The sequence below is a fragment of the Mus caroli genome, unplaced genomic scaffold, assembly GCF_978045245.1.
Source record: "Mus caroli unplaced genomic scaffold, Mus_caroli_1 scaffold_2, whole genome shotgun sequence".
Lineage (NCBI taxonomy): Eukaryota > Metazoa > Chordata > Mammalia > Rodentia > Muridae > Mus > Mus caroli.
The window spans coordinates 164764702-164781949 of record NW_028227257.1 but is presented as its reverse complement, the minus strand read 5'-3'; the positions used below and the strand labels follow the sequence as shown (position 1 = coordinate 164781949).

General features: G+C 38.5%; 1 protein-coding gene across 1 annotated transcript in view; it reads left to right on the top strand.

The window, feature by feature from the left end:
- Positions 1-17248, top strand: part of Malrd1 (MAM and LDL receptor class A domain containing 1) — a 745053-nt gene that overhangs the window by 551222 nt on the left and 176583 nt on the right. The gene's annotated exons all lie outside the window — the stretch shown is intronic.

The window sequence follows — 17248 nt, the reverse complement described above, 5'->3', positions numbered from 1 at the left end:
TATTTGTTTTAAGATAGCATGGAATTGAGGGGTCACAAATCCCTTCCAGTTGGCCCCAGCACCAGGTCACCTTGGGCGCCGAGTCAGCAGACACCCCCAAGGTCCCCAGAGCACTCTCCACTGGATCTTAGGACCTCTGGTGAGTGGAACACAACATCTGTCAGGAGGCAGGTTCGAACTCCAGATATATGGGCACCTTCCCTGCAGGAGGAGAGCTTGCCTGCAGAGAGTGCTCTGACCACTGAAACTCAGGAGAGAGCTAGTCTCCCAGGTATGCTGATAGAGACTAACAGAATCACAATAGGAACAAGCTCTAACCAGAGACAACTATAACAACTAACTCCAGAGATTACCAGATGGCGAAAGGAAAACTTAAGAATCTTACTAATAGAAGCCAAGACCACTCACCATCATCAGAACGCAGCACTCCCACCTCACCCAGTCCTGGACACCCCAACACACTGGAAAACTTAGACCCGGATTTAAAAGCATATCTCATGATGATGGTAGAGGGCTTTCCCTCAGCATCGGCCAGAGCCATCTTGGTTCCAGGACTCTGCCTAAAGTAGTCTGCACAGGTGAGAGTGTGCAATAAAGAAGCTAACAGTTTCTGGGACAGGCGGGAGCCACAGAGCTTCTGAGGCAGAACCCTTTTTGGGCTCCAGACATCTGGCCACCTTCCCAACCAGAGGACAGGTGTCCGCCCAGCCTGAGAGGGCTTTCCCTCAGCATCGGCCAGAGCCATCTTGGTTCCGGGACACCACTGAGAGTAGTCTGCACAGGTGAGAGTGTGGACTACAGAAGCTAACAGCTTCTGTGACAGGCTAAAGCAACACAGTCTCTGGGAAAGGTCCTGTTTTGGGCCTTCATCTTTGGCTACGAGGGAGGTCTGAACAACAGATACATGTAAAAGGAGAGCTTGCCTGCAGAGAGTGCTCTGACCACTAAAAGTCAGAGGAGAGATCTAGTTTCCCAGGTCTGCTGATAGAGGGTAATAGAATCAACAGAGGAACAATCTCTAAACAGAGACAACTATAACAACTAAATCCGGAGATTACCAGATTGTGAAAGGTAAATGTAAGAATCTTACTAACAGAAACCAAGACCACTCACCATCATCAGAACCCAGCACTCCCACTTCGCCCAGTCCAGTGCACCCCAACACACCCAAAAAGCTAGACCTGGATTTAAAAGCATATCTCATGATGATGGTAGAGGACATCAAGAAGGACTTTAATAACTCACTTAAAGAAATACAGGAGAACACTGCTAAACAGGTAGAAGACATTAAAGAGGAAACACAAAAATCCCTTAAAGAATTGCAGGAAAACACAATCAAACAAGTGATGGACTACAAAACAGGTGATGGAATTGAATAAAACCATCCTAGACCTAAAAAGGGAAGTAGACACAATAAAGAAAACCCAAAGTGAGGCAACGGTGGAGATAGAAACCCTAGGAAAGAAATCTGGAAACATAGATGCGAGCATCAGCAACAAAATACAAGAGATGGAAGAGAGAATCTCAGGTGCAGAAGATTCCATAGAGAACATAGGCACAACAATCAAAGAAAATGGAAAATACAAACTCAAAACATCCAGGAAATCCAGGACACAATGAGAAGACCAAACCTACAGATAATAGGAGTAGATGAGAATGAAGATTTTTCAACTCAAAGGACAGGCAAATATCTTCAACAAAATTATAGAAGAAAACTTCCCAAACCAAAAGAAAGAGATGCCCATGAACATACAAGAAAACTACAGAACACCAAATAGATTGGACCAGAAAAGAAATTCCTCCCAACACATAATAATCAGAACAACAAATGCACTAAATAAAGATAGAATATTAAAAGAAGTAAGGGAAAAAGGTCAAGTAACATATAAAGGTAAGCCTATCAGAATTACACCAGATTTTTCACCAGAGACTATGAAAGCCAGAAGAGCCTGGACAGATGTTATACAGACACAAAGAGAACACAAATGCCAGCCCAGGCTACTATACCCATCCAAACTCTCAATTACCATAGATGGAGAAACAAAAGTATTCCACGACAAAACCAAATTCACACATTATCTTTTCATGATTCCAGCCCTTCAAAGGATAATAACAGAAAAAAACCAATACAAGGACAGAAACCATGCCCTAGAAAAAACAAGAAAGTAATCCTTCAACAAACCGAAAATAAGATAGCCACATGAACAGAATGCCAACTTTAACAACAACAACAACAAAAAAAAAATAGTAAGCAACAATTACTTTTCCTTAATATTTCTTAATATCAATGGACTCACCTCCCCAATAAAAATACATAGACTAACAGAATGGCTACACAAACAGGACCCAACATTTTGCTGCTTACAGGAAACTCCTCTCAGAGAAAAAGATAGACACTACCTTAGAATGAAATGCTGAAAAACAATTTTCCAAGCAAATGGTATGAAGAAATAAGCTGGAGTAGCCATTCTAATATCTAATAAAATCGACATCCAACCCAAAGTCATTAAAAAAGACAAGGAAGGGCACTTCATACTCATCAAAGGTAAAATCCTGCAAGAGGAACTATCAATTCTGAATATCTATGTTCCAAATACAAGGGCAGCCAGATTCATTAAAGATACTTTAGTAAAGCTCAAAACACACATTTCAACTCACACAATAATAGTGGGAGACTTCAACACACCACTTTCACCGATGGACAGATCATGGAAACAGAAACTAAACAGGGACACAATGAAACTAACAGAAGTGATGAAACAAATGGATATAACAGATATCTACAGAACATTTTATCCTAAAACAAAAGGATATACCTTCTTCTCAGCACCTCATGGTACCTTCTACAAAATTGTCCACATAATTGGTCACAAAACAAGCCTCAACATATACAAAAATATTGAAATTGTCCCATGCATCCTATCAGATCACCATGGACTAAGGCTGACCTTCAACAACAAAATAAATACTAGAAAGCCAACATTCATGTGGAAACTGAAAAACACTCTTCTCAATGATACCTTGGTCAAGGAAGGAATAAAGAAAGAAATTAACGACTTTTTGGAGTTTAATGAAAATGAAGCCACAACATCCCCAAACTGATGGGACACAATTGAAGCATTTCTAGGAGGAAAACTCATAGCTCTTCGTGCCTCCAAAAGAACTAGAGAGAGCACACATTAGCAGCTTGACAACACACCTAAAAGCTCTAGAACAAAAGGAAGCAAATTCACCCAAGAGGAGTAGAGTACAGGAAATAATCAAACTCAGGGGCAAAATCAATCAAGTGGAAACAAGAAGAACTATTCAAAGAATCAACCAATCGAGGAGCTGGTTCTTTGAGAAAATCAACAGATAGATAAACCCTTAGCCAGACTCACTAGAGGGCACAGGGACAGCATCCTAATCAACAAAATCAGAAATGAAAAGGGATCCAAAACACCATCAGATCCTTCTACAAAAGGCTATACTCAACAAAACTGGAGAACCTGGATGAAATGGAGATGTTCCTAGACAGATACCAGGTACCAAAGTTAAATAAAGAAAAGGTTAATGATCTAAACATTCCTATGTCCCCTAAAGAAATAGAAGTAGTCATTAATAGTCTCCAAACCAAACAAAGTCCAGGACCAGATGGGTATAGTGCAGAGTTCTATCAGACCTTCAAAGAAGATCTAATCCCAGTTCTTCACAAACTATTCCTCAAAATAGAATCAGAAGTTACTCTACCCAACTCATTCTATGAAGGCATAATTACTCTGATACCTAAACCACAAAAAGACCCAACAAAGATAGGAACTTCAGACCAATTTCCCTTATGAATATTGATGCAAAAATCCTCAATAAAGTTCTCTCTAACCAAATCCAAGAACGCATCAAAACAATTATCCATCCTGACCAAGTAGGTTTCATCCCAGGGATGTAGGGATGGTTCAATATACAGAAATCCATCAACATAATCCAGTACATAAACAAACTCAAAGACAAAAACCACATGATCATCTCCTTAGATGTGGAGAAAGCATTTGACAAAATCCAACACCCATTCATGATAAAAGTCTTGGAAAGATCAGGAATTCAAGGCCCATACCTAACCACGATAAAAGCAATATACAGCAAACCAGTAGCCAACATCAAAGTACATGGTGAGAAGCTGGAAGCAATCCCACTAAAATCAGGGACTAGACAAGGCTGTCCACTCTCTCCCTACCTATTCAACATTTTACTTGAAGTCCTAGCCAGAGCAATTCAACAACAAAAGGAGTTCAAGGGGATAGAAATTGGAAAGGAAGAATTCAAAATGTTACTTTTTGTAGATGATAAGATAGTATATATAAGTGACCCTAAAAATTACACCAGAGAACTCCTAAACCTGATAAACAGCTTCAATGAAGTAGCTGGATATAAAATTAACTCAAACAAGTCAATGGCCTTTCTATACACAAAGGATAAACAGGCTGAGAAAGAAATTAGGGAAAAAACACCCTTCTCAATAGTCACAAATAATATAAAATATCTTGGCGTGACTCTAACTAAGGAAGTGAAAGATCTGTATGATAAGAATTTCAAGTCTCTCAAGAAAGAAATTAAAGATCTTAGAAGATGGAAAGATCTCCCATGCTCATAGATTGGCAGGTTCAATATAGTAAAAATGGCTATCTTGCCAAAAGCAATCTACAGATTCAATGCAATCCCCATCAAAATTCCAACTCAATTCTTCTAAGAATTAGAATGGGCAATCGGCAGATTCATCTGCAAGAACAAAAAACCTAGGATAGCAAAAACTCTTCTCAAGGATAAAAGAACCTTTGATGGAATCACATGCCCGATCTAAAGCTATAGTATACAGCAATTGTGATAAAAACTGCATGGTCCTGGTATAGTGACAGACAAGTAGACCAATGGAACCGAATTGAAGACCCAGAAATGAACCCACACACCTATGGTCACTTGATCTTTTTTTTTTTTTTTTTGGTTTTTCGAGACAGGGTTTCTCTGTGTAGCCCTGGCTGTCCTGGAACTCACTTTGTAGACCAGGCTGGCCTCGAACTCAGAAATCCGCCTGCCTCTGCCTCCCGAGTGCTGGGATTAAAGGCGTGCGCCACCACGCCCGGCTTTTTTTTACTCTTTTTTTTTTTTTTTTTTTTTTTTTTTTTTTGTGGTCACTTGATCTTTGACAAGGGAGCTAAAGCCATCCAGTGAAAAAAAGACAGCATTTTCAACAAATGGTGCTGACACAACTAGCGGTTATCATATAGAAGAATGTGAATTATTCCATTCCTATCTCCTTGTACTAAGGTCAAATCTAATTGGATTAAGGAACTCCACATAAAACGAGAGACACTGAAACTTATAGAGGAGAATGTAGGGAAAAGCAAAGAAGATATGGGTACAGGGGAAAAATTCCTGTATAGAACAGCAATGGCTTGTGCTGTAAGATTGAGAATCGATAAATGGGACCTCATAAAGTTGCAAAGCTTCTGCAAGGAAAAAGACACCGTCAATAAGACAAAAAGATGACCAACAGATTGGGAAAAGATCTTTATCTATCCTTAATCAGAAAGGGGACTAATATCCAATATATATAAAGAACTCAAGAAGGTGAACTCCAGAAAATCAAATAACCTCATTAAAAAATGAGCTGAAGAAAGAATTCTCACCTGAGGAATACCAAATGGCAGAGAAGCACCTGAAAAAATTTTCAACATCCTTAATCATCAGGGAAATGCAAATCAAAACAACCCTGAGATTCCACCTCACACCAGTCAGAATGGCTAAGATCAAAAATTCAGGTGACAGCAGATGCTGGTGAGGATGTGGAGAAAAAGGAACATTCCTCAATTGTTGGTGGGATTGCAAGCTTGTACAACCACTCTTGAAATTAGTCTGGCAGTTACTCAGAAAATTGGACATAGTACTACCGGAGGATCCAGCAATACCTCTCCTGGGCATATATCCAGAAGATGTCCCAACCGGTAAGAAGGACACATGCTTCACTATGTTCATAGCAGCCTTATTCATAATAGCCAGAAGCTGGAAAGAACCCAGATACCCCTCAATAGAGGAATGGATACAGAAACGGTGGTACATTTACACAATGGAGTACTACTCAGCTATTGAAAAGAATGAATTTATGAAATTCCTAGGCCATTGGATGGACCTGGAGGGAATCATCCTGAGTGAGGTAACCCAATCACAAAGGAACTCACACAATATGTACTCACTGATAAGTGGATATTAGCCCAGAAACTTAGAATACCCAAGATATAAGATACAATTTGCTAAACACATGAAACTCAAGAAGAATGAAGACCAAAGTGTGGACATTTTGCCCCTTCTTAGAATTGGGAACAAAACACCCATGGAAGGAGTTACAGAGACAAAGTTTGGAGCTGTGACAAAAGGAAGGGCCATCTAGAGACTGCCATATCCAGGGATCCATCCTATAATAGGCTTCCAAACACTGACACCATTGCATACACTAGCAAGATTTTGCTGAAAGGACCCGAATATAGCTGTCTCTTGTGAGACTATGCTGGGGCCTAGCTAACACAGAAGTGGATGCTTACAGTCAGCTATTGGATGGATCACAGGGCCCCCAATTGAGGAGGTAGAGAAAGTACCCAAGGAGCTAAAGGGATCTGCAACTCTATAGGTGGAATAACATTATGAACTAACCAGTACCCCGGAGCTCTTGACACTAGCTTCATATATATCAAAAGATGGCCTACTTGGCCATCACTGGAAAGAGAGGCCCATTGGACTTGCAAACTTTATATGCCCCAGTACAGGGGAACGCCAGGGCCAAAAATTGGGAGTGGGTGGGTAGGGGTGTGGGGAGGAGAGTATGGGGGACTTTGGGATAGCATTGTGCCACAGACCCTCTGGGCCCCTTTGTATGCGTGGAATGGGTTTCTAGTCACGGGTGGACAAAGTGTTGGATGAATTAACAAACAGATGCACATAGGAGAGTTTGTGTAGAATCTGAATGTATTTTGTCAAATTGAGCATCAGACTTTTTATGCAGAAGACAATTGGGAAGTTGGGTGACATACCTGCAAGGTACATAGAGGTTACTGGAATCTTACATAAAACAGAGGAATGCAAACACAGAAGGTCTAACAGGAACCACTTGGAATAGAATTTATTGTTAACAACTAGGATCAACAAGGGCTCCACCTAAGATTCACTAATCTTAGAAGCCAGGGTCAAGGGCTTCACGCCCTTGCCATAGTTCCTATTTTTGTCTATTGTATAGTCTGCCTTCCCTTTAGGCCATTGTAAATACATGTGTATGGGTGTAACTCAGCTATAGTTCTAAGTATCTATTCTGGTTTCTCCTTTGGTCTGAAACTTTCTTATTCCTTAGTGATGGTAAATTCCTGTGTAAGGGAGTGACTAGCTTTTATTCAAAGTGATAGTGTAGTATCAGAGGCTATTCTGAATGTCAGTGAATATCAACTTTCTTACTGAATTTCAAGCCCATGATTTTGCTCAAGGACATTCTAGGACTGTTGGAACACTGGCGGAAGGCTTTAGCTATGTCAGAATTCAAACTTAAAAGGCACTTATAATAGGGTAATACTAAAAGAGATCACGTGGATCCATACACTAGACTAACACGGGAATGGAAAATTAATGTATGGGTTAGAGAGAATGCCAGCCTCCAAGAGCAAGTTTCTGTGAAACTCTTTTGCCTCGTGAGTAGCTTTCAAGCCTCAGCCTATCAAGCTGACTCGACCGGAGAGCATGGCAGCATTGGAAATGTAAATGAGAAAAATACCTAATAAAAATATTAAAAAAAAAAAACAACAAAAAAAGAAACTTTAGTAAAGCTCAAAGCATGCATTGCACCTCACACAATAATAGTTTGAGACTTCAACACACCACTTTCATCAATCTACAGATGGTGGAAACAGAACCTAAACAGGAACACAGTAAAACTAAGAGAAGGTATGAAACAAATGGATTTAACAGATATCTACAGAACATTTTATCCTAAAACAAAAGGATATACCTTCTTCTCAGCACCTCATGGTACCTTCTCCAATATTGACCATATAATTGGTCACAAAACAGGCCTCAACAGATACAATAATATTGAAATTGTCCCATGCATCCTATTAGATCACCATGGACTAAGGCTGATCTTCAATAACAACATAAATAATAGAAAGCCAACATTCCAATGGAAACTGAACAACACTCTTCTCAATGATACCTTGGTCAAAGAAGGAATAAAGAAAGAAATTAAAGACTTTTTAGAGTTTAATAAAAATGAAGCCACAACATACCCAAACTTATCGTACACAATGAAAGCATTTCTAAGAGGGAAATTCATAGCTCTGAGTGCCTCCAAAAAGAAACTAGAGAGAGCACACACTAGCAGCTTGACAATACACCTAAAAGTTCTAGAAAATAGGAAGCAAATTCACCCAAGAGGAGAAGACTGCAGGAAATAATCAAACTCAGGGGCAAAATCAACCAAGTGGAAAAAAGAAGAACTATTCAAAGAATCAAGCAAATGAGGAGACTATGCAGGGGCCTAGCAAACACAGAAGTGGATGCTCACAGTCTGCTATTGGATGGATCACAGGGCCCCCAATGGATGAGCTAGAGAAAGTACCCAAGGAGCTAAAGGGATCTGCAACCCTATAGGTAGAAGAACAATATGAACTAACCAGTACCCCCTGGAGCTCTTGTCTCTAGCTGCATATGTATTAAAAGATGGCCTAGCCGGCCATCAGTGGAAAGAGAGGCCCATTGATCATGCAAACTTTATATGCCTCAGTACAAGGGGACTCCATGGCCAAGAAGTGGGAGTGGGTTGGTAGGGGTGTGTGTGGGGGCGGAGGGTATGGGGGACTTTTGGGATAGCATTGGAAATGTAAGTGAGGAAAATACCTAATAAAAAATTAAAAAAAAAAGATAACATGGAATTAAAGTATAGTTTCAAAGATCAAGCCAAGGTGTTTCTGTAGAAACTAGAGGGGAGAGTCCAAGTATACATTGGCTGTGTGAGTCACACAAAACTTCTGTTTTCAAATGATGAAAGAAAATATCTCCAGAAAATGTAAAATCCAAATGTATTTTCTTGTGGCACAAATTATTTTGCTTATTTTTCCTAATGCAGCAACATATACCATTCCCTTTGTGGGATTTTAGAAAGGAAGTCAACTTCCACATTATTTCAACTCCTATTTATTTATCCCATGAAAACTTCATGATGATAATTCTTGGGTCAGATTCTTTAGCTATTTCTTCTTCCCTTTTTGTTTTGTTTTTCTCTTAGGCTTTGCTTTATTTTGGGTGGTAATATCATAATTTCATTTTTTTAATTTGGTGATGATGGTCATCCTAATTTTTAATTTTTAATTTTAATTTTCCTCCTAATTTTTTCCCTGATAATTTCACACTTGCATATAGTACATTATGATTATTCTTACCCTTGTCCCAGCCTCTCCTATTTCTCTCTGAATCCTGTTATCCACCCTTCCTCTACAGGCCTATTTTTTAGTTCCTGTCTTTCAATATTGTCTGGTGACCCACTAGATTTAATAAGTTTGGGTTTTTGAGACAGTGCAGCCTCAAAGTTGTTATAATCCTTCTGCTTCAACTGAGCCTTGCTAGATATTTTTCTTGATGGATTGTTTTCAAGTAAGCCTTCATAAAGTCTCCTAAATGAAAGAGGAAGTTTTCAGTAAGGAACATTTAAGTATAGATGTACGTTATTTCTGTCTCCTTACCCCTTTGTCAGGAGATTTGAAGAAACCTGTTCATCCTTTTAACAATAAAAAAAGCTGTGCAGCTGAAAAGCAATAGCTTTTTATAGATCTACTGGACAGCCAAGATCACAGGAACTGCTACTGCTTCCCTGAGAAACAAACAGATGGGCACTGGGTCACAAAAGCTAGAAGAGGAAACCTTGGGTATAAACGTCTGTAGGAATTGGGTAGGACGTGTAAACCATGATTTTCCAGGAGCTGCAGGTTCAATATCGAAATTTTCATGAGATGAAATACAGAGCAGAGAGTAGGGAAATATCTTATCTGAAATCCTTATCAGATTTACAAATATAAGTCTAGGATTTCCCTCAGCTTTCACAAGGGGAGAGGAATATAGTCATGGAAGCATCCATAAACACTATTTCACTAACACTTTACTGACACAAGGGAAGAGAAATGTTCAACAATGTGAAAATGTTGGGTTTATGTAAATGGGAGAGTACAGATATAAAATACTCACTCCTGTGACCTAGGAAGTGGTATGCACATATTTGAAGGAGTGCTTGAGTTAGTTGTAATAAAATTTTCAAGTTCAGGGACATCCACTAGGAAAGATGCTCTCATAAGTTATGCAACTAGTATACAGAGAAGATGGAAAGTTTAATTATATAAAATTATTCAATGACCTCAGAATAGAGAAAGTGGAAGAAAAGTAAAAAAGACACAAAAATTAATGAATACTGAAATGATAAAATGTGTTATAGATATCATACCAGCTCTGTCAGTAGTTCAGCTGTATCAATAAAGATTAATAGTACAAAATCAACAATTATAATAAATTCATTATCAATGTGAAAAAGACCAAAATATTATCTTTCAAAATCTATATTTATTATAAAGACAGAAATCTCAAATGTAATGTACACTCATGAAAAGTACAGGAGACTCTCTAAGGCTAGTCCACTCAGGAGCAGACAGGCTGCAGAAGCAGCAGAGGAGCTGGAACAGGATCCCACCAGCCTACATCTGCACGCAGGAGGTGGGGCTCTTCTGCAGGTCTCTGTGCATTGGTCTTGTCAGGAGAGAGCTGGTCTCCCAGGAGTGCTGACACAGGCTTACAGACTCACAGGAGTAACAAGCTCTAGGCAGAGACAGCAAGAACATCTAACACCAGAGATTACCAGAGGATGAAAAGCAAATGCAAGAATCTTACCAAAAGAAACTAAGACTACTTGGCATCATCAGAACCCAGTTCTCCCACCACAGTGAATTCAATTAACCCAAACACACCAGAAAAGCAACATATAGAATTAAAGTGATGCTGGTAGAGGATTTTGAAAAGGACATTAATAACTCCCTTTAAAAAAAAAACCACAGGAGAAGACAGCTAAATAGGTAGAAGCCCTTTAAGAGGAAACACAAAAATATCTTTAAAAATGACAGGAGAACACAGGTAAACAGGTAAAAGACATTAAAGAGGAAACATAAAAAATCCCTTAAAGAATTATAGGAAAACAGAACCAAACAGGTGAAGGAATTGAACAAAACCACCCAGAATCTAAAAATGGAGGTAGAAAAAAATCACAAAGGGAGACAACTATGGAGATAGAAAACCTAGGAAAGAAATCAGGAAACATAGATACAAGCATCACCAACAAAATACAAGAGATGGAAAAGAAAATCTCAGGTGCAGAAGACTCCATAGAAAACATTGATGCAACAGTCAAAGAAAATACAAAATGCAAAAGATCCTAACCCAAAACATCCAGAAAATCCAGGACACAATGAGAAGACCAAACCTACAGATAATAGGTATAGATGAGAATGAAGATTTTCAACTTAAAGGGCCAGTAAATATCTTCCACAAAATTATAGAAGAAAACTTCCCTAACCTAAAGAAAGAGATGAATATACAAGCACCCTACAAAACTCCAAATACACTGGACCAGAAAAGAAATTCCTCCCATCATATAATAATCAAAATACTAAATGCACTAAACAAAGAAAAAAATGTTAAAAGCAGAAAGGGAAAAATATCAAGTAACATATAAAGGCAGACCTATTAGATTCACACCATACTTCTCACCAGTGACTATGAAACCCAGAAGATCCTGGACAAATGTCATACAGATCCTAAGAGAACAGAAATGCCAGCCCAGGCTATATACCCAGCAAAACTTTCAATAGCCATAGATAGACGAACAAGATGTTCGATGGCAAAACAAATTTTCACAATATCTTTTCTCAAATCCAGCCCTTCAAAGGATAATAAAGGGAAAACTCCAACACAAGGGGGAAAACTCCACACTAGAAAAAGATAGAAAGTAATCTTCCAGCAAATCTAAAAGAAGATAGCCATATGAACAGAATCCCAACTCTAACAATAAAAAACAGGAAGTAATAACTACTTTTCCTTAATATCTAATAATATCAATGGACTCAATTCCCCAATAAAAAGACATAGACTAACCGAATGGCTATGTAAAGAGGACCCAACAATTTACGGCATAAAGGGAACACACTTTAGGGACAAAGGGAGACACTACCTCAGAGTAAAAGTCTGGAAAACAAATTTCCAAGCAAATGGTCCAAAGAAAGAAGCTGGAGTAGCCATTCTAATGTCAAATAAAATTGACTTTCAACCTAAAGTTATCAAAAAAGATAAGGAGGGACACTTCATATTCAACAAAGGTGAAATCTACAAAGATGAACTCTCAAATCTAATCATCTATGCTCCAAATGCAAGGACATCCACTTTCATTAAAGAAATTTTAGTAAGGCTCAAAACACACATTGCACTGCACACAATAATAGTGGGAGACTTCACCACTCCACTCCCATTAATGGACAGATCCTGGAAACAGACACTAAAGAGATACACAGTGAAACTAAGAGAAGTTATGAAACTAAAGGATTAAACAGTTATCTAGAGTACATTTTATCCTAAAACAAAAGGATATACCTCCTTCTCATCACCTCATGGTACCTTCTCCAAAATTGACCATATAATTGATCACAAAACAGGCCTCAAGAGATAGAAAAATATTGAAATAATCTCATGCCTCCTATCAGATACCAATGAGCTAAGGCTGATCTTCAATAACAACATAAATAGTAGAAAGCCCACGTACACATAGAAGCTGAACAACCTCTACTCAATGATAACTTTGTCAAGGAAGAAATAAAGAAATTAGACTTTTTAGAGTTTAATGAAAATGAAGTCACAACATACCCAAACTTATGGGACATAATGAAAACAGTCCTAAGAGAAAAACTCAGATCTGATTGCTTCCAAACTGTAGAGAGCTTACACTAGTAGCTTGATAGCACATCTGAATGCTATAGAGCAAAAAGAAGTAAATACATCCAAGAGGAGAAGAGGCCAGGAATTAACCAAACTCAAGGCTGAAATCAAACAAGTGGAAACAAAAAGAACTATACAAAGAAGCAACCAAACCAGGAGCAGGTTTTTGAGAAAATCAACAAAATAGATAAACCCTTAGCCAGACTATAGGGACAGTAATAAGCAAAATCAGAAATGAAAAGAGATACATAACAACAGAATGTGAGGAATCCAAAAAAATCATCAGATCCTACTACAAAAGCCTATACTCAACAAAACTGGAAAACTTGGATGAACTGGACAGTTTTGTATACAGATACCAGGTACCAAAGTTAAATCAGGATCAGATTAATGATTCAAACAGTCCCATATCCCCTAAATAAATAGAAACAGTCATTAATAGTCTCCCAACCAAAAAAAGCCCAGGACTAGATGGGTTTAGTGCAGAGTTCTATCAGACCCTCAAAGAAGAATTAGTACCAATACTTCTCAAACTATTCCAAAAAATAGAAACAGAAGGTATTCTAACCAATTCATTCTATGAAGTCACAAATAATTTCACACCTACATCATACAAAGAGCCAACAAAGAAAATGATCTTAAGACAAATTTACCTTATCAATATTGATGCAAAAATACTCAATATAATTCTCACAAACCGAATCCAAGAACACATCAGAATGATCATCCATCATGATCAAGTAGGCTTCATCCCAGGAATGCAGGGATTCCAACTCAATTCTTCACAGAGTTAGAAAGGGCAGTTTGTAAATTCATCTGGAATAACAAAAACCATAGAATAGCAAAAACTATTCTCAACAATAAAAGAGCACCTGGTGAGATCACCATCCCTAATCTCCAGCAATTATGGTTAAAAACAGCATGGTGCTGGTACAATGACAGACAGGTAGATCAATGGAGTAGAATTGAAGACCCAGAAACAAATCTACACACCTATGGTCACTTGATCTTTGACAAAGGAGTTAAAACCATCCAGTTTAAAAAAAAGACAGCATTTTCAACAAATAGTGCTTCTCAACTGGCAGTTATCATGGAGAAGAATGTGAATTGATTCATTCCTATCTCCTTGTACAAAGCTCAAGTCTAAGTGGATCAAAGACCTCCACATAAACCCAGAGACACTGAAACTTATAGAGGAGAAAGTGGGGAAAAGCCTCTAAGATATGGGCACAGGGGAAAAATTCCTAAACAGAACAGCAATGACTTATGCTGTAAGATTGAGAATCAACAAATGGGACCTCATAAAATTGCAAAGCTTTTGTAAGGCAAAAGACACTGTCAATAAGACAAAAAGGCCAGCAACAGATTGGGAAAGTATCTTTACCAATCCTAAATCAGATAGAGGGCTGATATGTAATATATACAAAGAATTCAAGAAGTTTGACTTCAGAAAACCAAATAACCCTATTAATAAAAGGGGTACAGAGCTAAACAAAAAATTCTCAACTGAGGAATACTAAATGGCTGAGAAGCACCTAAGAAAATGTTCAACATCCTTGGTCATCAGGGAAATGTATATCAAAACAAGCCTGAGATTCCACCTAACACCAGTCAGAATGGCTATGATAAAAATCTCAGGTGACAGCAGATGCTGGCGAGGATGTGGAAAAGAAGGTACACTCCTCCATTGCTGGTGAGATTCTAAGCTGGCATAACCACTATGGAAATAGTTTGGTGGTTTCCAGGACATAGTACTCCTGGAGGACCCAGCAATACCACTCCTAGGCATATACCCAGAAGTTGCTCCAACATGTAATAAGGACACATGTTCCACTATGTTCATAGCAGCCTTATTTATAATTGCCAGAAACTGGAAAGAACCCAGATTTCCCTCAAAAGAGGAATGGATACAGAAAAGGTAGAACATTTACACAGTGGAATACTACTCAGCTATTAAAAACAGTGAATTTATGAAATTCTTAGACAAATGGATGGTTCTGGAGGATATCATCCTGAGTGAGGTAACCCAATTAGAAAAGAACACACATGATATGCACTCACTGATAAGTGGATATTAGCCCAGAAGCACAGAATACCCAAGATACAATTTGCAAAACACAAGAAACTCAAAAAGAAGGAAGACCAAAGTGTGGATACTTTGATCCTTCTTAAAAGGGGGAACAAATTACCCATGGAAGGAGTTAAAAAGTGTGAAACATAGACTGAAGGAATGATCATCCAGAGACTGCCTCACCTGGGAATCTGTCCCATATACAATCACCAAACCCAGACACTATGGTGGATGCCAACAAGAGCTTGCTGACATGAGCCTGATGTAGCTGTCTCCTGAGAGGAGATTTGCCAGTGCCTGACAAATACAGAAATGGATGCTCACAGCCATCCATTGACCAGAGCACAGGGCCCCCAATGATGGAGGTAGAAAAAATACCCAAGGAGCTGAAGGGGTTTCCCCATAGGTGGAAAAACATTATAAACTAACAAGTACCCCCAGAGTTCCCTGGGACTAAATACCAACCAAATAAAACACATGGTGGGACTGATGGCTCTACCTGCATGTGTAGCAGAGGAAAGCCTAGTCAGTCATCAATGGGAGGAGAGGCCCTTGGTCCTGTGAAGGTTCTATGCCCCAGTATAGGGGAATGCCAGGGCCAGGAATGGGAGTGGGTGGTTTGGAGAGCAGGGAGAGGAGAGAGGGGAGAGTGCATTTTTGGAGGGGAAACTAGGAAAGGGGATAACAGTTGAAATGTAAATAAATTAAATATCCAATGAAAAAAAGGGGAAAAAAGAACATGAAAGTTAATGAAAAGACTCTAAGTGAGGACTATTATTAAACATAAAGGAATTGCATAGATGAAAACAAATCGATCATTCCTCCCAGAAAACAAAAAATAATCTCCAACATATAAGAATTTAATACTGGTAAAATCATAGTTTTTCCAGTAAATCCTGATAGAAATTTAAGGAGAAATTTATGACTTTATTATGAAAGTTGGTGAATTAAAGTTGTTTAGCTATAGAATGATTCAGCAGGCAGAATATGAGACTTGGCATGACTAACTAGAACAGCACAACCAACCATCCCAACCTGTAGATTACTTCATCCAAGTGTATAAGCGTGCCTTTGTTCTGAAGTAACACAGAAAAATAATATGAAAAAAATGTCATTGGCCATGAAACATAACAATCTGAATAAATGGAAGCCATACACAATATGCTTTCTACAATCTTCCTTTTGGGAGAATGGATATTTCACATAAAATTGAAAGTATTCTCTCCTTTCTTTACATGTTTACCTAACTTGAGAAGAACCCCATTTCTGTCGATGATTAAAATTGATGATTCTTTCCCAGTTTTTCCACATTTTTCTCTATAATGTAACAGGAATGTGATTACAAAACTCCTATACAGATTCAATAATGGCTTCTAAATAGCTCACGAGTCAAGGATGATAAATTAACATCTTGACATATTTTAATTCAAGAGAGAACAGAGAATCAAAATGTGTATTTCATGGAATACATTGGTTATAAGAAAGTTTGAACATTTTAAGAAAACAGAGAAACAAGTCTAAATTAAAAGCTGTTTAAAATCAACAGATGAAGAAAATGGAAGTGTTGAGTATGAGTAGATATTAGTGAAATATATGTAATAAATAAATAAAACTACTCACATCCAACTATTTAGACTGAGCCAGGGGACCCTAATGGAAGAGCTAAGAGAAGTACTGAAAGAGCTTAGGCCATTGCAACTCCATAGGAAAAACAATATCAACTAGCTGAACCATGTGGAGCTTGCAGGGATGGAACCACCAACCAGAGTATACATGGAGGGATGCATGGCTCCAGCTACAGATGTAGCAAAGGATGGCCTTAACTGGTATCAATGGGAGGGGAGGCCCTTGTCCCTATAAAGGCTCAATGCCCCAGCATAGAGGGATACTAGAGAGGTGAGGCAGGAGTGGGTGAGTGGGTAGAATAGCACCCTCAGAGACAAAGGGGAGGGAGCATGAGATCAAGGGTTTACAGAGGGGAAAATGAGAAGGGGGATATTATTTGAAATGTAAACAAATAAAATGTTTAACAGAAAATGAAATAAAACTAAACCATATATTTGAAAAAAATAAATAAAATTGAAAACACTCTCATCAAGTTACTTGAAACAACTAAAGGAAGCAGGAAGTCCTGCTATCAGAAGTGAA